The sequence below is a fragment of the Hypanus sabinus genome, chromosome 4 (assembly GCF_030144855.1).
Source record: "Hypanus sabinus isolate sHypSab1 chromosome 4, sHypSab1.hap1, whole genome shotgun sequence".
Taxonomy (NCBI): Eukaryota; Metazoa; Chordata; class Chondrichthyes; order Myliobatiformes; family Dasyatidae; genus Hypanus; species Hypanus sabinus.
Window position 1 is genome coordinate 130,163,970 of NC_082709.1, and position 21,314 is coordinate 130,185,283.

The following is a 21,314-nucleotide window of genomic DNA, read 5'->3' on the forward strand; positions in this document are numbered from 1 at the left end:
ATCCTAGCCCTGGTGGGGTGGTGGGAGGATGGGGTGAGAGCAGATGTGCACGAAATGGGAGAGATGCGTTTGAAGGCAGAGTTGATAGTGGAGGAAGGGAATCCCCTTTCTTTGAAAAAAAGGAAGACATCTCATTCGTCCTGGAATGAAAAGCCTCATCTTGAGAGCAGATGCAGCATGAGACGGAGGAATTGAGAGAAGGGGATGGCATTTTAAAAACAAAGTTATGGAAACCAAGTGGAACTGGATCTTGTTACATTTTAATGGGATAATGGAAAGCCAGTGAGACCACAACATTAATTTTTATACAATCATAAACGTGATTGCATATTACATTTTAAAATTATATTCTAAGTATATTTTGTCATAATTTATTTGCACTTTATCAGGATTGCAAGTTCGATTTTAAAGCAAAATAAAATATTTTGGGAATCATGCCTTGAGTATCAAATTTATTTTTCCATTTTCTTTTGTGATTGCAGTACAGTAATTAATTTATATGATGCATTTACTAAAATTAAATTATGCATATCAATTGATCTGACTTGATTTTTATTTCAACAGCAGTTCAAGATAAAAAGGAAATAAACTGCATGATTTCTGTTTCAGATGACTTCAGGTGCTTTTTGACAGATCCCATTACTCTGCCGCGAAGTTTTAATAAAAAGCAAGAGCAGTAATTGAGTTCTGGAGCCGGAGCTGCGCAGTACCGCGGCCGAACCCGGGATGGCAGCACTGAGTAGACGGTGAAAACGAAGTTGTCTTTCGGGCCCTGCGAGAAGGAGGTCTCGCGAGACCTGGCCTCGGTGGCCGCCATGTTGTATTTTGGCTTCGGCCTTTTAATAAGTTGAGGGGCAGCGAGAGGGAGGAGGGGCGGAGGGTGGGAGGGGGAAGGGTAGGTGTTTGGGTAGCCGAGCTGGGCCGTGGGAGGGAGGGACCGAGCTGACTGAGGGTGGCCCGCGGACGGCGCCGGCGGAGAATGAGAGCCCGGCTGGAATGAAAGGCGGTAAGTCGGGGATAAGGAGGGAGGGAGAGGTAGGATGTCTCCACCACCTATCCCAATATCCCCACATCCCCCTCACCCCACTCTGCCTACATCCCCCTCGCCCCCACCCTGTCTACATCCCTCTCACTCTCCCAACATACCCCTCACCCTCAACCCCACCTTCCCAATATCCCCTCACCCTCCCAACATCCCTTCAGCCCCAGCCTCCCAACATCCCTTCAGCCCCAGCCTCCCAACATCCCTTCAGCCCCAGCCTCCCAACATCCCTTCAGCCCCAGCCTCCCAACATCCCTTCAGCCCCAGCCTCCCAACATCCCTTCAGCCCCAGCCTCCCAACATCCCCTCAGCCCCAGCCTCCCAACATCCCTTCAGCCCCAGCCTCCCAACATCCCCTCAACCCCAGCCTCCCAACATCCCTTCAGCCCCAGCCTCCCAACATCCCTTCAGCCCCAGCCTCCCAACATCCCTTCAGCCCCAGCCTCCCAACATCCCTTCAGCCCCAGCCTCCCAACATCCCTTCAGCCCCAGCCTCCCAACATCCCTTCAGCCCCAGCCTCCCAACATCCCTTCAGCCCCAGCCTCCCAACATCCCTTCAGCCCCAGCCTCCCAACATCCCTTCAGCCCCAGCCTCCCAACATCCCTTCAGCCCCAGCCTCCCAACATCCCTTCAGCCCCAGCCTCCCAACATCCCTTCAGCCCCAGCCTCCCAACATCCCTTCAGCCCCAGCCTCCCAACATCCCCTCAGCCCCAGCCTCCCAACATCCCCTCAGCCCCAGCCTCCCAACATCCCCTCAGCCCCAGCCTCCCAACATCCCCTCAGCCCCAGCCTCCCAACATCCCCTCAGCCCCAGCCTCCCAACATCCCCTCAGCCCCAGCCTCCCAACATCCCCTCAGCCCCAGCCTCCCAACATCCCCTCAGCCCCAGCCTCCCAACATCCCCTCAGCCCCAGCCTCCCAACATCCCCTCAGCCCCAGCCTCCCAACATCCCCTCAGCCCCAGCCTCCCAACATCCCCTCAGCCCCAGCCTCCCAACATCCCCTCAGCCCCAGCCTCCCAACATCCCCTCAGCCCCAGCCTCCCAACATCCCCTCAGCCCCAGCCTCCCAACATCCCCTCAGCCCCAGCCTCCCAACATCCCCTCAGCCCCAGCCTCCCAACATCCCCTCAGCCCCAGCCTCCCAACATCCCCTCAGCCCCAGCCTCCCAACATCCCCTCAGCCCCAGCCTCCCAACATCCCCTCAGCCCCAGCCTCCCAACATCCCCTCAGCCCCAGCCTCCCAACATCCCCTCAGCCCCAGCCTCCCAACATCCCCTCAGCCCCAGCCTCCCAACATCCCCTCAGCCCCAGCCTCCCAACATCCCCTCAGCCCCAGCCTCCCAACATCCCCTCAGCCCCAGCCTCCCAACATCCCCTCAGCCCCAGCCTCCCAACATCCCCTCAACCCCAGCCTCCCAAATCCCTTCAGCCCCAGCCTCCCAACATCCCTTCAGCCTCAGCCTCCCAACATCCCTTCAGCCTCAGCCTCCCAACATCCCTTCAGCCTCAGCCTCCCAACATCCCTTCAGCCCCAGCCTCCCAACATCCCTTCAGCCCCAGCCTCCCAACATCCCTTCAGCCCCAGCCTCCCAACATCCCTTCAGCCCCAGCCTCCCAACATCCCTTCAGCCCCAGCCTCCCAACATCCCTTCAGCCCCAGCCTCCCAACATCCCTTCAGCCCCAGCCTCCCAACATCCCTTCAGCCCCAGCCTCCCAACATCCCTTCAGCCCCAGCCTCCCAACATCCCTTCAGCCCCAGCCTCCCAACATCCCTTCAGCCCCAGCCTCCCAACATCCCTTCAGCCCCAGCCTCCCAACATCCCTTCAGCCCCAGCCTCCCAACATCCCTTCAGCCCCAGCCTCCCAACATCCCTTCAGCCCCAGCCTCCCAACATCCCTTCAGCCCCAGCCTCCCAACATCCCTTCAGCCCCAGCCTCCCAACATCCCCTCAGCCCCAGCCTCCCAACATCCCCTCAACCCCAGCCTCCCAACATCCCTTCAGCCCCAGCCTCCCAACATCCCTTCAGCCCCAGCCTCCCAACATAACCCTCAGCCCCAGCCTCCCAACATAACCCTCAGCCCCAGCCTCCCAACATAACCCTCAGCCCCAGCCTCCCAACATAACCCTCAGCCCCAGCCTCCCAACATAACCCTCAGCCCCAGCCTCCCAACATAACCCTCAGCCCCAGCCTCCCAACATAACCCTCAGCCCCAGCCTCCCAACATAACCCTCAGCCCCAGCCTCCCAACATAACCCTCAGCCCCAGCCTCCCAACATAACCCTCAGCCCCAGCCTCCCAACATAACCCTCAGCCCCAGCCTCCCAACATAACCCTCAGCCCCAGCCTCCCAACATAACCCTCAGCCCCAGCCTCCCAACATAACCCTCAGCCCCAGCCTCCCAACATAACCCTCAGCCCCAGCCTCCCAACATAACCCTCAGCCCCAGCCTCCCAACATAACCCTCAGCCCCAGCCTCCCAACATAACCCTCAGCCCCAGCCTCCCAACATAACCCTCAGCCCCAGCCTCCCAACATAACCCTCAGCCCCAGCCTCCCAACATAACCCTCAGCCCCAGCCTCCCAACATAACCCTCAGCCCCAGCCTCCCAACATAACCCTCAGCCCCAGCCTCCCAACATAACCCTCAGCCCCAGCCTCCCAACATAACCCTCAGCCCCAGCCTCCCAACATAACCCTCAGCCCCAGCCTCCCAACATAACCCTCAGCCCCAGCCTCCCAACATAACCCTCAGCCCCAGCCTCCCAACATAACCCTCAGCCCCAGCCTCCCAACATAACCCTCAGCCCCAGCCTCCCAACATAACCCTCAGCCCCAGCCTCCCAACATAACCCTCAGCCCCAGCCTCCCAACATAACCCTCAGCCCCAGCCTCCCAACATAACCCTCAGCCCCAGCCTCCCAACATAACCCTCAGCCCCAGCCTCCCAACATAACCCTCAGCCCCAGCCTCCCAACATAACCCTCAGCCCCAGCCTCCCAACATAACCCTCAGCCCCAGCCTCCCAACATAACCCTCAGCCCCAGCCTCCCAACATAACCCTCAGCCCCAGCCTCCCAACATAACCCTTACCTCTCCTTACCCCTACAACCCTCCTTACCTCTCCTCGCCCTCAAACCCTTCAGCTCCAGCCACCTAACATAACCCTCACCCCCACCCTTACCTCTCCTTACCCCTACAACCCTCCTTACCCCCTCGCCCTCAAATCCTTTCCTCCCATTGCTACCCTCCCTACTACTGTCTGCACCTCCTCACTCTCTGCTCCCCTTCCTTGATGATCTGATTCTCCTTGGCTGATCCTCTCTCTTTGCACACCTTTTCTAGCCCTCCTTAGTAACCTCCTTTCAGCCCTTGCTTTGTTACCCTGCTGATTCATTTTCTCTTCCTCTCCCTTGCACTCCTGGCTGATTCCCCTTTCTTGCTTTCCTTTACACTTGGTTTAATCCCTATTCCTCCTCCCACCTCCTGAATTCCATCCCTTTTCTTATTTATCACACTTCATGCCCATATCTGCTGATAGGCTTTTCAGATTGCTTCAGATCTAAAAACCTCAGTTAGATTGTGATTCTTTTTTTGTAAATCTTACTGTGTGGGTGTTTGGTGACTTTTGCTTATGAATTTTTTAATTTTAAAAAGACTCAGTCAAAATGAAAACCATGAAATAAATATAACTAAGTTGCCTGGTTCAGCTAGGGTTCTGGTACAAGTTGCAGTCCTGATGTTTAATTGACTAAGGTTTAAATGCATATTTGATGTTTGTGTCAATTTTTATTAGTGTAAATATGCAACACTGAAGATTAAGCTCTCAGGTTCATCATAATAGGCAAACCCAGAAAATGTTAAAAGCTCAGGACAGTTGTTGATAAAGTTTTTAATCGCTACAGATTAGTGTGTACAGTTTGGTGAATTTGCTGAAATATTTTTGCAGCATGTTCTCCATTGCTCAATATAGCAGTAGTTCAATCTTGTGAAGTCATTCTATTTTGAAGCAGTGATTGCCAAAATAAATTGCCTCAGTATAGTTATGCTTTCAGATGCTCTTGGACACACAAGATAACTTTCTGGTTATTCTTGCTGCTGATTAATACTTTTATGGTATAGTGATTTGCAGTGAAGTATCATGTACCTTTCATGTACTGGCTTGGTTCATTTTCAGTGAAGTTGAGAATGAATTACTCTACTGTCCTGTCACTTATGATACTGTAGTTGGTTTGTATTGCTGATGGTGCAGTAAGATTTTGGTCTCACTAACTTTTAGGAGTAAAATTTGTAACTGGGTGTAATAGTTACAATGGAACAAAAAGAACAGATCTTGTAATTAGTAACGATGGCTTCAAGGACAGTGTGAGAAAGAAGTTCATCTGTTCACTGCAGCATCAAACACTTTTATTCCTCCTGTCCCGTTTTAATAGTTTTCACCTTTCCATTTTTAAGTTGAAACTTAATTTTAAATGTTGATTTACATTGAAATGGATAAACTTGGAGCCAAATTCTGTACTAAGAAATTAAGTAGCTAGATTTGCTTGATGTAGCATATTTGACAACCAGAAATGAAATTGGTTTGTTATTGTCACGTGTTGTTTTTCATTCTGTTCATTACACAGTGCATTGACATAGTACAAGGTAGAACATGACAGAATCAACTGTAATGCTCCAGACAAAATGAAGTGGAGTACACAATAAGATATAAGGTCATAGGTCAAGAGTCCATCTTATCACACGATGCAGCCGTTCAATAGTCTTATAACAGCAGGTAGAAGATGACCTTGAGTCTGATGGTTTGTGCTTTCAGGCTTGGTTGTTGGAAGCCCTATAAGAGAGGGGAGCAAAGAGAATGTTTGGGGTGGGGTATTTGTGTTTTGCTGGCAATGAGAAGCACTGATAGAGTCCGTGCATGGGAGGCTGGGTTTTGTGATATATAAGCTCTGTCTACAACTCTCTGCAGTTTCTTGCAGTCTTGGGCAGAACAGTTACTCCATCAAGTTGTGATGCATCCACATATGATGCTTTCTATGGTGAATTGACAGGCCAGATTTCTTAAGCATCCTGAGGAAGCATTGGTACTCACAAGTTTTCTTGTCTGTGATGTCTCTGCCTTAAGTGTCCACCAGTACAAGCTATTGTTGATGTTCACTTGTAGGAACTTGGAAACTTTCAGGTCTCTCAACCCCAACTCCTTTAATGTTAACAGGAGTGTGTTTACCACTTCCCTGCCTGAAGTCAGTAACCAGCTCTCTATGTTACTGACATTAGAGAGAAGGTGGTTATCATGACACCATGTTATTCTGTCTCCTCCTTGCACTTCGATGTGTTGTTATTTGAGATATGGCCCAATATAATGCTATCATCTGCAAACTTGTAGGTTAGAGCAGAATCTGGCCACAGAGTCGTGATTATACAAGGAGTAGAAAAGTGTGCTGAGGATTCAGCCTTGTGGAGCACCAGTTTTGAAAATGATCTTAGTGGAGGTGTTGCTGCCTATCCTCACGGACAGTAGTATGAAGTCAAAGGTCCAGTTGGAGAGGGAAATGTTGACTCCCAGGTCTGAGTTTGGTGATGAGTTTACTTGGAGTTGTAGTATTGAAGGTGGAGCTTCAGTCAATCATCTATTGTTGGTGTCTTTCCAGTCCAGATGATCCATTGATGGTGTAAAGCCAGGATGATGGTGTCTGCTGTAGGCCTGTTTTGGTGGAAGGTGAATTGCAGTTGTCTGAGTTAATGTGTGCTAATTCTTGAAGCACTTCATGATTGTGGATGTCTTAAGCCACTGGGTGGTAGTCATTAAGGCACGTTACCTTGCTTTTCTTAGGTACACGGAAGATGGTGGTCTTAAAGCAGGTGGAAACCTCAGGGTGAAGCAGGGAGAGGTTGAAAGTGTTTGCAATTACCCCCAGCATTTGAGGATCTTAGACTGAGGAGCATTGAACTTTGCTTCTACTAAGGGTGAATGTAAATATTGCACAAAAACTGCACAGGAATCTTCAGAAGATGACTTAATTTGAAGTCTATATAAACTTTTTTCACCTATGCACAGAGGAGTGCATGTTATTAGTTGGTTGTTTGGTCACTGTAAATTCTCCTGTGATTAGGCTTGGGTTAAATAGGTGGGTCGCTGGGTAGGAAGGGGCTATTCCATGCTGTATCTGTAAATAAATAATAAACAGAAAACAAAATTGTGTACTATTGTACTTCAGTTTTTACTTGCAAGTTGTCAAACTTGTATTGAAGTAGTCACACTTGAGATTGTACCAACTAAATATTGAAGATTCTTTTGGAGTGTAAAATCATTAACTGAATGGAAATGTGAAATGCCATTAAATTCAAGTACATGAAGAACATAGCTCTAAAGCTAACATATCCAAAATTACTTGATGGAATGATTGCTTCCTGCGAATGCCATCAATTTTATGAGTCTTTTGAGAATGGAATGAGGCTCAGACTGAGGCAGGCCTGTATTTGTAAGGATTTTGCTTATTTTCCATTTAGCAAAATATTTTGCTTTGTTTGGCATCAATATTGACTGATACTGAATCATACAACAAACAGACTATTGAGCACCTGACCAGCCAGCTCTTTGGAATAGGCAACAGATTAATACCCCTTGTTTGCTTATTTCACAAAGCTGAAAATCTTATTTTTAGCATTTCTATTTTTTAAAAATCTGTTTCTATCTTAGTTATTTCCTTCAATTCTAGCTGTTCCAGAAGGTATGCACCTTATCTTGAGGATGGCTGATACGGTGTCACACCTCTATTTAGAACTCCCATATTACTGCTGTCACCCCATGGGAGTTCTAGTTGCCACTCGCTGCTGCTCTGTTTCATTAGAAGGAAGTAACAATTAGGTTTTTGAACCAGGTAGTCAAGTGTTTGACTTCTCTTTTCAAATATTATTCCTAGCTATTGATTTTATGAGATCTTGGCTTCTTTGTGAATTGAGATACTCTGGATCAATGCGTTGCTGTATGAAATGTACAGTTTACATCGCAGTGCATCTGGATTTTGCATGCCTGCTGATGGCTGTTGTTCCAGTAGATTGTTGGTAATTCAAGATTGGGAACAGGTAATGTAAGTACAGTATCGTAGCGATGTGCTACACACAACGCTGAAATAACGACACACAGTCGGTAAGTCGTTTCGAGACTAGTTTATTCAAACTTCGTGGCGCTGGCATTTTATCCCTTGCGCCCGCTCTCTCCGGGAGGAAATGACATCAGAGGTGCATTACCAAAGTCTCCCCCCGCGCACTGGCTACTTGTGAGCCGGTTTGCCTGCGCAGAAAGTGGGTCGCCACATAACCCCCCCCCCCACCCCCCCCCACCAGAACCGGCGATACACCCCTCAATATCCACAGTCTGGATCAGCCGCTGTTTGGGAGGTCTGTCTCTGCACCGTGGTGCCTGAACCTCAACCGGCTTGTGCCAAGTCCATGTGGGCTGGTTTGAGTCGGTCCACCGTGAAAACCTCCTCTCTCCCCCGAATGTCCAGAACGTACGTGGACCCGTTGTTGTTGATCACCTTGAATGGTCCCTCATACGGCCGCTGTCGCGGTGCCTGGTGCCCAGCCCTTCGTACAAACACAAACTTACAGTTTTGCAGGTCTTTGGGTACATGGGTCTGGGTCCGTCCGTGCTGTGAAGTTGGAATGGGGGCTAGGTTGCCGAGCCTTTCGCGTAGCCCAGGGTTCGGCAACCCGCGGCTCTTTGATCTCTGTGCTGCGGCTCCCTGTGGTTTGTTAGTTTTTGAAATGTAATTCAAAATTTGAAGATTATGGTGATCTTGTACAATCTAAAAATGTTGTGGAGACCCCATTTCCTGGCACATCCGAACCGGCTCACAATTAGCCACCGTTCCGGCTAAGGGAGATAGCCTACGGGGGTTTGTGAGTACGTGTCTTTTGGAGCATCCGCGCCCACAGGGACGGGTTGAGGTAGGCTTTAAATCAAGGCTGTTTAGTTCGAATAAAGTTACCTTTGACTGCAGTGTCTTTATTTTAGCGCTGCGTGTAGCGCTACACCGCTACAACGTGCTTTTTATCGCTATTAATATACATCACTACTGCGAATGCCTGACACCCGCCAGTGCGCGCTTTCTTTTAATTCTTCGATCCAAGGTAGGCTACCTACGGAGTAACCTTCAACCCAACGTCTTTTTTTTGGAGTTCAAAATGTTTTTGTTGCATGCAGAAATGTAATTTCGTTTTCTCTGCAGGAGTTCATCAAGTTCATAAATGCAACACATTATAGTTTGTTTATACATAGCATAAAGGCAAAAAAAAACGTACGCAGTGTTATTTCATTTTAAATGTCAAACGGGTTTTGTGGCTCCCAGTGTTTTCTTTTCTGTGGGAAATGGGTCCATATTGGCTCTTTCAGTGGTAAACGTTGCCGACCCCTGGCGTAGCCTGTCCAGGACTGTTGTGGGTTCTTCCTCTTGCCCCCTTGGGGCTGGTATGAGCTCTCCCGGGACGGCCAGGGGCTGAGTACACCAACTCGGCCGACGAGGTGTGCAGATCCTCTGGGTGCTGTATGAATTCCAAGCAGGACCCAGGGAAGCTCGTCCACCCAGTTAGGTCCTCTCAGGCAGGCCATGAGAGCCGACTTCAATTGACGGTGGAAGCGTTCCACAAGTCCGTTCAACTGTGGGTGGTAGGCGGTTGTGTGGTGCAGCTGCATTCCCAACAGCCTGGCCATAGCCGACCACAGGCTGGAGGTGAACTGGGCGCCTCTGTCGGAGGTAATGTGGGCCGGTACCCCGAAGCATGCTACCCAGGTTGCGATCAGAGCTCGGGCGCAGGAATCGGCAGATGTGTTGGTGAGTGGGACTGCTTCTGGCCACCTCATGAACCGATCTACCATAGTTCAGAGGTACCGCGCTCCTCGAGACACTGGTAGGGGGCCCACGATATCCACATGAATGTAGTCGAACCTCCGGTGGGTGGGTTTGAACTGCTGCGGCAGGGCTTTAGTGTGCCGCTACACCTTGGCTGTTTGGCACTGCGCGCACGTTCTGGCCCATTCACTGACCTGTTTGTGGAGTCCGTGCCACGCGAACTTGCTGGAGACCAGCCGGACTGTTGTCCTGATAGATGGGTGCGCCAAACTGTGTATGGAGTTGAAAACTTGCCGCCTCCAGGCTGCTGGGACGATGGGGTGAGGTTGGCCGGTAGCCACGTCGCACAGGAGGGTCCTCTCACCCTGGGCCTACGAGCAAGTCCTGCAGCTGCAAACCCGAGACTGCAGTCCTGTAACTGGGCATCTTGTCGTCTGCCTGCTGTGCCTCCGCAAGTGCTGCATAGTCTACCCCCAGAGACAGGGCCTGGACAGCTGGTCTGGAGAGTGCACTTGCCACGATGTTGTCCTTCCCCGAGACATGCTGGATGTCCGTCGTGTACTCGGAGATGTAGGACAGATGTCGCTGCTGGCGAGCCGACCAGGGATCGGACACCTTCGTGAACGGGAAGGTCAACGGCTTGTGGTCCGTGAACGCGGTGAACGACCTGCCTTCTAAGAAGTACCTGAAATGCCGGATTGCCAGATACAGTGTCAACATCTCCCGGTCGAAAGCACTGTACTTGAGTTTGGATGATCGTAGGTGCTTGCTGAAGAACACCAGGGGTTACCAGTGCCCCTCGATGAGCTGCTCCAGCACCCCACCGACTGCTGTGTTGGATGCGTCCACCTTGAGGGCGGTCAGAACGTCCGTTCTGGGGTGCACCAGCATCGTGGCATCTGCCAAGGCTTCCTTGGCTTTAATGAAAGCGGCTGCGGCCTCCTAGTCCCAAGTAATGTCCTTGCCTTTACCCGACATCAGAGTGTACAAAGGACACATGATACGGGCTGCTGAGGGAGGAAATGGTGGTAGAAGTTCACCATACCAACAAACTCCTGCAGGCCTTTGACCGTGTTGGGCCGAGCAAAGTGGCGGATCACGTCTGCCTTGGCGGGCAGAGGTGTTGCCCCGTCTTTGGTAATCCTGTGGCCCAGGAAGTCGATGGTATCGAGACCGAACTGGCATTTGGCCGGGTTGATCTTGAGGCCGAAATCACTCAGGTGGGAGTAGAGCTGGCGGAGGTAGGACAGATGCTCCTGACGACAACTGCTGGCTATAAGGATGTTGCCCAAATAGATGAAAAGCAAAGTCCAGGTCACGTCCCACCACGTCTATTAGCCGTTGGAACGTCTGTTGGGCATTCTTCAGGCTGAACGGCATTTGGAGGAACTTGAACAGGCCGAATGGTGTGATGAGTGCTGTTTTGGGGATGTCTTCAGGGTGCATTGGGATTTGATGGTATCCCCAGACGAGGTATACTTTGGAAAAGGTTCTTGCCCCGTGCAGGTTTGCTGCAAAGTCCTGTATGTGCGGCACGGGGTAGCAGTCTGGAGTGGTAGCCTCGTTCAGTCTACGGTAGTCGCCGCATGGTCTCCAACTCCTGGCTGCTTTGGGCACCATATGCGGGGGGAGGCCCATGGGCTGTTGGACCTCCGTATGATCCCCAATTCCTCCATCCTCTTGAACCCCTCCTTCTCCAGGCGGAACTTTTCCAGGGGGAGCCTTCGTGCGCGGGTGTGTAGGGGTGGTCCCTGGGACGGAATGTGATGCTGTATCCCGTGTCTGGGCATGGCTGCCGTGAACTGCGGTGCCAGAATCGATGGAAAATCCGCCAGGATTCTGGTGAATTTGTTGTCCGACAGTGTGATGGGGTCCAGGTGTGGGGCCGGCAACTTGGCTTCACCCAGGGAGAATGTCTGGAAAGTCTCGGCACGTACCAGTCTTTTCCCTTGCAAGTTGACCAGCAGGCTGTGAGCTCGCAAGAAGTCTGCCCCCAGGAGTGGTTGGGCCACCGCGGCCAGTGTGAAATCCCATGTGAACCGGCTGGCACCGAACTGCAGCTGCACTGTGCGAGTGCCGTAGGTCCATATCGTGCTGCCGTTTGCGGCCCTCAGGGTGGGTCCTGGCTTCCTGTTGCGGGTGTCGTATCCCGCCAGGGGCAAGACGCTGATCTCCGCTCCAGTGTTGACCAAGAAGCGGCATCCCAACTGTTTGTCCCAGACGTACAAGGGGCTGTCCTGGCGGCCAGCCGCCATAGTCATTAGCGGCAGCTGGCCCTGGCCCTTGCAGGGCGGGCGACAACAGTGGGCTTTTGTATCCCACTGCTGGTGGTAGAAACACCACTGTTCACTGGCCTCCTCACTCCTGCCTCTGTGTTGCGTGTGCCCCCCTGCCGGGTCTGGTCTGCTGTTGGGCGCATGGCCTGGTAATCTGACTGACGGACACCACGCTCTCCCTCTTGGCTTTCCACAGCACGTCTGCCCAGGCCGCCACCTTCCAGGGGTTGCTGAAATCTGCGTTGGCCAGCAGCAGATGTATGTCCTCGGGCAGTTGCTCTGGGAACGCTTGCTCGAACATGAGGCAGGGCTTGTGCCTGTCAGCCAGGGCCAGCATCTCGTTCATCAATGCTGATGGCACTCTCTCCCAAACCGTCCAGGTGAAGCAGGCGGGCACCACGCTCGTGCCGTGAGAGGCCAAAGGTCCCAATGAGCAGCGCATTGAATGTTTCATATTTGCCTTCTTCCGGGGCCGACTGTATGAAATCCACAATCTGGGCGGCCGCCTCCTGGTCAAGGGCGCTCACCATGTGGTAGTAACGCGTGGAATCAGAGGATATCTGCCAAATCTGGAACTGGGCTTCTGCTTGGCTAAACCACACGTGTGGTCGCAGCGTCCAGAAAGTCAGCAGTTTTAGCAAAACTGTGTGAACGGATGAGGAGTTGGTCTTCTTTGGTCCAAATCCCATTTGGACCGTCGGGGTCACCAATGTAGTGATGTACTACACACAGTGCTGAAATAACGACACGCAGTCGGTAAGTTGTTTGGAAACTAGTTTATTCAAACTTCGCGGCGCTGGCATTTTATCCCTTGCGCCCGCCCTCTCCGGGTGGAAATGACATCAGAGGTGCATTACCAAAGTCTCACCCCCCCCCGCGCGCTGGCTGTTTGTGAGCCAGTTCACCTGCGCAGAAAGTGGGTCGCCACAGTATCTGCTTAGTCATTTTTTTGTGGTTGTCCTTGTAGTAGCTTTTCTGAGAGTTTTACATTCCAGAATATCTGAGATGTCCTTCAAAGAATGGGGTTTCCTTCCTCTATCATTGATGCTGCCCTCATCCTCATTTACTCCATTTCCTGGACATCTTCACCTCATCTTCTCACCAGCATAATAGAGATAGAGTTTCCATTGTCTTTTTATGCCACCCCATGAGCCTCCACATCCAGCTATCATTCTGCTGAGATGTGCCTGTGTTGATAGTGAGATGAAGATGTTATTACCAATCCACACAGAATGTGGTCTTTTGGTTAAGAAATTGAGGATCCAGTTGCAGCGGGAAGTACAGAGGCCAGTTTCTGGAGCTTTTCAATCAGAACTGTAGGAATGATGGTGTTAGGAAACGCAGAGCTATAGTTAATAAACAGCATCCTAACATAAGTATTTGTATAGTCCAGGTGATCCAAGGCCATGTGGAGAGCCAGTGAGATTGTGTCTGCTGTAGACATATTGTGGCGACGGACCCAATACAATTTGTTTGTCATTGCTGGGATGGGAGTTTATTCTAGCCATTGCCAACCTCTCAAAGCACTTCATCATCATAGATGTGAGTGCTACTGGACAGTAGTCATTCAGGCAGCTCACCTTGCTTTTCTTGGGCACTAGGATGATTGTTGCTCTTTTAAAGCAGGTGGGAACTTCTGACTGTAGCAATGAGAGATTCAAAATGTCTTTAAACACCCCCGCTAGTTGGTTGGCAGGTTTTCAGAGCCTTTCCAGGTATTCCTTCAAGGCTGTTGCCTTGCGAGGGTTCACCCTCTTGAAAGATAGCCCAGTGACAGCCTCCAAAACGGAGATCACTGGGTCACTGGATGCTGCAGAGGTCCTCATAGCTGTAATTTTATTCTCCCTTTCAAAGTGAGCCTAAAAGGCATTGAGCTTATCTGAGTGAAACAATCATGATGTTGGGTTTTGCTTCACAGGAAGTAATGGCCTGCAAACCCTGTCAGAGTTGCCATGCATCCAATGTCACTTCCAACCCTGCTTGGAACTGTTCCTTAGCTTTTGAAATAGCCCTCTGCAAGACATACCTGGTTATCTTATGCAGACCTGGGTCCCCAGAATTGATTGCCAGTCCTGTTGGGGTAATGGGCCAAAATGTTGACTGTTTATTCCTTTCCATCGATGCTGTCTGACCTGCTGAGCTCCTTCAGCATTTTGTGTTTGCTGCTATGCATTTCCGAGCATCTGCAGAATTTATTGTTTATGCCCTTTCTCTTGCTGGTGTGTTACTTTTAAGCTGCTGTTTACTGTTAGAAATGTTGGCCATTGCTTTCCTGTGCTGCACTAGTTGAGGGCAAATTGATGCTTAAAACAGTTAGCTCAGCTATGTCATAAATAAAATGCTGTAAAGTACCATTTGGGAATGGTGAGAAATTTTGCTTCTGCAATGGTAACCTTTCCAGATGTTCTGGAAGAGTTTCAAGATTGTTTACTGTCATTCTCAATGCACAAGTGCAAAGAAGAATGAAATTATTGTTCCTTCAGGTCCGTTGAGGCACAAAGGACATAGAACATGCACAATAAACATCAATATCCTCAGATGTGTATAATGAATGTGATTAAGTAATTTTTGCTTGGTTTTGTGATTCAACACATGGTACAAGCCATCATTTACTGATTACTTACCTGTTGTGTTGAGCCTCTCATTTCACTTTTCTTGTTTTTCGGAATTTTCTCTGGCAAAAATCTTCGTGTCATAAGGTATATGTTGCTCTTGAATGAGCAGGCAACAATTTTTCTTACCATCTCCTACCCACTGTTCACACCCCAGATCTCTCTGCTTTGCGCAGCAATGTTCCTCACTTGGAATAGTAGCCAAAATGAGGAAACTGTGAAAGTCGAGCACTGGACCCCTACCACTTGGTGGCACAAGAGATATCACATGACATCTTTTTCTCATGGTGAAGCCTTAATGCTTTTTTAAAAAAAAAAGACAGCTGCAGTAAACATGTTAAAAGCTATGAGAAAAGCTTGTTTTAAAATGGGTACATGTGTGTCTATAAGAACTATTTGAGAGATGGCAATGTTGGGTTTTGCACATTCTCTGCTTTAATCCTCGTGTACTCATTCTGTTCAGCATAATACATTCTGTCAACCTAAATGAGTGGTTCAGATTTGTTTTTGCATTCAGTATTAGAAACCAATGCAAGTATTTAGAAACATTTTTTAAGGACAGTTTTGAGTTCTTTTCCTTGAGCGATCTGAATAGGTTCTGTTCTTGTGAATCTTTCACAAACGTGTGACTGATGGCATTACGCTACAAAGTACAGTTCTATAGATACTGACTGTTGAAACTGAAGGATGTATTTAAAGGAACCATTGTTATAATTATAATCTACTCTTCATTGCGGTACTTTAAGGAACAGGCAATCTTGCATAAATCAGTAACTGGTGAATGCATTCCCAGGCCTGGAGTTAAAGTCTTACCAGAGTTTGCAAGTTTTTTTGGGGGTTAGTTAGTTATCTCTCCAAAGATAATATAAGCCGTTTCTATTCGTATGAGCAGCAGTGGGAAAATTGGGAACAATTATTCATCTAGAACTCCTACTTGTTTGGAGATTTTCAGATAGTGCTACTGCAACTTATTTTCTGTTACTTATCTATTTAATACTGTTTTTCTATTACTGTTTTGTTTTTATCTACTTTTTTGTTTGATTGAGAGGAAGGCAAACAGTTTCATTGTACTTATGTATAATGACAATAAAGATCATTCAATTCAATAAGGATGACATTATCACAGTGGACTTGTGCGTTCCATAGAAAAATTATCTAACTGTTCAAATAAACTGTAGAGGTGTCTGTACAGTTACACTTCATGCTTAAAAAGAATGCCTCATTTATTCTGCGTAAATATACTGGGATCTGGGAGGATTGTGATCGGGACAGGGATCTGGTAGTATGTGGTAGGATCTAGTAATTCTTTGAGGAGAAATCATTGTTTTAAAAACCACCTAGATATTTCACATTTTATCAGCAACAGTGGCATTGGGTTTGGAATCATAGGAGTGTAGGTTCCTTCACTCTGATTATTTTGAGGCTATTTTCTAGTGTTATTGAGTTGGCACCTTTAAGTAGACTAAGATACTTTGCCACAGCGAGAGGAGGGGAGGTCTCCAAGTCAGACTGAAATGCTAAGCAATGGAGGCTGCTCTACCCAGCATATTATTGATAAATGTATAGTTGCTGGAGAACAAGATTGAGGACCTATTATAAATTGCTGTATCGGTGGGAAATGAAGAATTGCAGTATGTTGTTTCATAGAGATATGGCTCACTCTGGGTGTGCTGGTTATGTCAGTAAGACCCAGAGGTTTCATAATACATAAGATGGACTGAACTACTGATTAAGAAAAGGCAAAAGGTGGGTGGGGGTCCTGTGTTTTTGAATAACTCTGTGACGCTCGGACATGGTGGCTTTGTTGTAGTCTTGTTCCTCTGACTTGGAGCATCCAGTGATCTAATGCCGACCCTTCTTACCAAGAGAGTTCTCCTGTGTGACCTTGACCACAGTTTACATACCACCAAAAGCTGACGTTAATTGGGCACTCGAGATATTGAATGCTGCCATCACCAAGCAAGAAACAGCCCACCCCGATGCATTTCAAATCAGTCAGGAGCTTCAGTCCGGCTTGTTTGAAGAAGTCACTGCCCAATTCTCAGGATATCAGCACCTAAGTTACAGAGAAAGGTTGAACAAGTTAGGTCTTTATTCTTTGGAACGTAGAAAGTTGAAGAGGGACTTGATAGAGGTATTTAAAATTATGAGGGGGATAGATAAAGTTGACGTAGATAGGCTTATTCCATTGAGAGTAGGGGAGATTCAAACAGGGCATGAGTTGAGAGTTAAGGGGCAAAAGTTTAGGGGTAACACGAGGGGGAACTTCTTCACTCAGAGAGTGGTAGCTGTATAGAACGAGCTTCCAGTAGAAGTGGTACAGGTAGGTTCAATATTGTCATTTTAAAGAAAAAAAAAATTGGATAGGTATATGGACAGGAAAGGAATGATGAGTTATGGGCTGAGTGAGGGTAGGTGGGTGGGTAGCACAACTATAAGGGCCGAGATGGCTTGTTTCCGTGCTGTAATTTTTATATGATTATATAACATGCAGCACCAGAGGATCCAACACACTCAACCACTAGCATACTACAATCAGGGATGCCTACTGTTCTATGCCTAGACCATATTACAGGAAAGCTGAACACTTGGCTGGCCTGCTGCTACCTGCATACCGGTAGAGGCTAAAAAGCAAGGCATCATGAGCTCATGAGGCATCATGGGAGGCAGAGGAGCAGCTACAGGATTGCTTTATGTCGGTGTATTGGGCCGTGTTCGTGCATTCGTCAGAGAATCTGAATGAACACATGCTGGTTGTCACGGACTTGATTGAAGCAGTTGTGGGTGAGTGTGCCCGTACAAAATCACTCAGAGTCTTCTCCAACCAGAAGCTCTGTATGAACCATGAGATCTGCAATCTAGTGAGGGCTAGATCAGTGGCATTCAGGTCTGATGACCAAGTAAGATACAAGAGGTCTTGGTATGATTTCCAGAAAGCCATCTCACATACGGAGTCAATTCCTCACCACACTTGAATCACTGAAGGATGCTCGACAGATGTGGCAGGACTTAAGTGCTGTCACCTCTTACAAAGTGAAATCAAGCAACATAGATGGCAACAAGTCTTTAGTCCTAGATGAACTCAATGCGTTCTATTCTCGCTTTAACCATCAAAACATGGAGGAACCTTCACAAATTCCCACAGCCCCTGATGACCCTGTGATTTCAATCTCTGAGCTCACATGAGAGCATTCTTCAGAAAGGTGAACCCATGGAAAGCATCTGGTCTATATGGAGTACCTGTCTGAGCACTAAAGACCTGTGCTGATCAATTGACTGAGGCGTTCACTGATATCTTAAGCCTCCCACATTGGCAGTCTGAAGTACCCAAATGCTTCAAGTAGGCTTCAATTATATCGATGCCTAAGCAGAATGTAGTAACCTGCCTCAATCACTGTTGTATAGTCGCACTTGCGTCTATTGTGATGAAGTGCTTTGAGAGGTAGGTGATGAAACATATCAACTCCTGCCTGAAAAGTGAAGTGGATCTGTTTTAATTTGATGAGTGTTTTCTGAATTTCTGTTTTCATTATATTGCATTTTGGAGATATCTAGCTTCATGTGCTTTGCTGTTTCTTTGCTATGAGGGTAAAGATTTTGCCTGCATTTATAGAAATGGCAAGACTGCATGTTCCCTTGCTATATGATTAGTTTTTTATGCAAGTAATGTTCTTAATCAGCCATTTCTTAAATGTCAAGAAGTGAGATGATGGTGTCCCAGCTTAATTAATAATTACTGTCTTAATTTGGAGCCCTGGTATGCACTGAGAAAAAAGTCTTGAATCAATTTTGTGCTTTTGAAATGTTCAATGTAAATTTATTATCAACATACACGTGTCATCATATTAAAGAGTAAAATAAAACAAAATAATAATAAATAGCATTATATATGGAGAACATGAGTTATAGAGGTCTTGAAAATGAGTCCATAGGTTATGGAACCAGTTTAGTGTTGGGATGAATTAAGTTGACTGAAGTTATCCCCTATGCTTCAAGAGCCTGATAGTGGAGGAGTAATAACTGTTCTTGAACCTAGTGGTGTGGAACCAGAGGCTCCTGTGCCACCTTCCTGATGACAACTGTGAGAAGATAGCATGGCTTGGATGTTGGGAGTCCTTGCTTTCCTGCGACAGGACTCCTTGTAGATAAGACAAGAAGACAGAGGAGCAGAATTAGGCCTCTAGGCCCACCAACTCTATTCTGCCATTCTATCATGGCTGATTATTATCCCTCTCAACCCCATTCTCCTGCTTTCTCTCTGCTCAGTGGAGGGGAGGGCTTTACATGTGATGAAGTGGGTGGTATTCTCTACTTTTTGTAGGACTCTCCATTAAAGGGCATGGGCATTGGTATTTCCATACCAGGGCATGATGCAATCAGTCATTATACCTCTCACTGTGCATCTATTGAAGTTTGTCAAAGTTTTAGATGACATGCTGATGAATCTTTGCAAACTTATAAGAAAGTAGAGGTGCTGCCATGCCTTTTTTTGTAATGGCACTTACATGCTGGGCCTAAGACAGATCCTATGAAATGATAGGATCATTTAAAGGAATTTAAAGTTACTAACCCACTCCACCTCTCATTGCCCTTGAGGGGATTGGCTCATGGGCCTCCGGTTTCCTCCTCAATGATTAATACATAATCATCGAGTGAGAGGTTATAGCATTATTCAGCCAGACTTTCAGTTTCCTTACTATATGCTGATTCATTGCCACCTTTTGATTGGGCCAACCACAGTGGCATCATCAACAAATATGGCATAAAATCTGCACTTAGCTTCACAGTATAAAGAGAGTAGAGCAGGGACTAAGCACACAGCTTTGTTGTGTACTTGTGCTGATGGAGATTGTGGAGTGGATGTTGCCAATCTGAGCTGACTGAGGTCTGCAAGTGAGGAAATCAAGGATCCAGTTGTACAAGGAGGTATTGACACCTTGGTCTTGGAGCTTATTGATTAGTTTTGAGGGGATGATGATGTTGAATGCAGAGCTGTAGTTAATGTAGTCTGTATTTAATACAGTTTCCTCTGTGAAGAATCTCCAATTTGTCTTTTAGTGCTTTTGGATGAAGTATAAAAACTGGGCAGAAAAACAATAGAATTTCTGATGCAGGTTTCAACCGAAAATACCAGCTACTCCATTATTTGCCCCCCCCCCCCCATTGCTGATTGACTCACTGCCTTCAACAGATTGCTTCAATAGAACTCTGCTTTTCAAAAAAAAATCTATGACATTCAGATTCACTTATCTATTATATGTGCATCGAAACATACAGTGAAATATGTTTGTATTAACAACCAGCACAAGCTTTAAGATGTGCTGGGGGCAGCCCACAGGTAGCTGAGGCCTTAATCTACTGTCTACCAAAGATGATACTTTTCTGTGGTTAAGTAGTGTCACATGTTAATTTTATTTCAGTTGGTATATACTGCATCAGGAATACAAGTGTATAAATTGAGAGCAGGAATTGGCCACTTTATCCTTCAAGGTTGTTCTGCCACTTTATCATGAATCTATCAACCTCTGCCTTAAAAACAACATTGCAAGACTACTTCCAATTTCAAGCCCTTTCTCACTCACGTAAACTCTTTTCAATGAGCAAATGGAACTATAGAGGCCAAATACCTTAATTTCTCTTGGAACAGCATATTCATAATTTTTTAAGTGAATCATTGTTACTTTCCTTTCATGGCAATACACTTACATTAAGTAAGGAGATCAAACCTGTTGGTTTGTGATTCAGTTGTAGTCTCACCAGGGCCCTATATAATTGCATGACGACATTTTTATTGCTGTATGTAAATCCTCTTGTAATAAATGCCAACACGTCATTCATCCTCTTAATGATTTCCTGCACCATATGTTTTTCAATGAATTTGTATACCAGGCGATGCAGGTTCCTTTGAACGATATACCCGATTTCCCACCATGCTAAGCATACTTTGCTCTCTTAGTTGTGCATTAGTAGCTAACCTTATTTTTGCACCTTATTTAGTTTGCAAAGTTGCTGATTTGGTTTGTCACTATCTTTTTATATCTTCCATATTTGCAATTTTTTTAGTTCTGAATCCTTGGCAAGCGCATAAAATCTGGCATTTGTTCCCTGCAGCCAAACCATATAAATTGTGGCTATAGCCCAAGTCCCGATACCTGCAGTACCCTGTGAATCATAACCTACCTACTGGTGAAAGACCAATTTATTCTGATTACAGAGGCTTCTGCTTAATTAGGCCATCAGTTAATTAGGGCAGCTGTTTATTTGGGACAAATTTTAAAGAACAAAAATGAATGGAGAAAATAGCCAGGATTCCTTTTCTTTATTTGGAACACTAAGCCACTCAATTGGGACAGCAGACTGCTTCCGAAGTTTCTAACTAGCACCAGTCATGTGCATTTGGTGGCCTTTAGACACTGTGCTTAGAGAGAACAATTTTTGAGTAGTCACTTGTGTTTCTGTTCAAAAAGCAGAGATTTTTGTCACTGATAGTTAGCAAGATAGTTCTTGTAAGCAGTAAGACAATT

The 21,314-nt window shown here is 47.3% G+C and overlaps 1 protein-coding gene across 7 annotated transcripts in view; it reads left to right on the forward strand.

The window, feature by feature from the left end:
* The first annotated feature begins 881 nt into the window (after window positions 1-881).
* tab3 (TGF-beta activated kinase 1 (MAP3K7) binding protein 3) overlaps window positions 882-21,314 on the forward strand; it is a 147,320-nt gene continuing 126,887 nt past the window's right edge. For 4 of the 7 annotated variants that reach the window (XM_059968158.1, XM_059968156.1, XM_059968157.1 and 1 more), the window contains exon 1: window positions 882-1,006. The gene's annotated coding sequence lies outside the window, so the exon portion shown is untranslated. The remainder of the gene's footprint in view (window positions 1,007-21,314) is intronic. The other 3 variants (XM_059968155.1, XM_059968154.1, XM_059968160.1) reach the window with 3 other exon arrangements.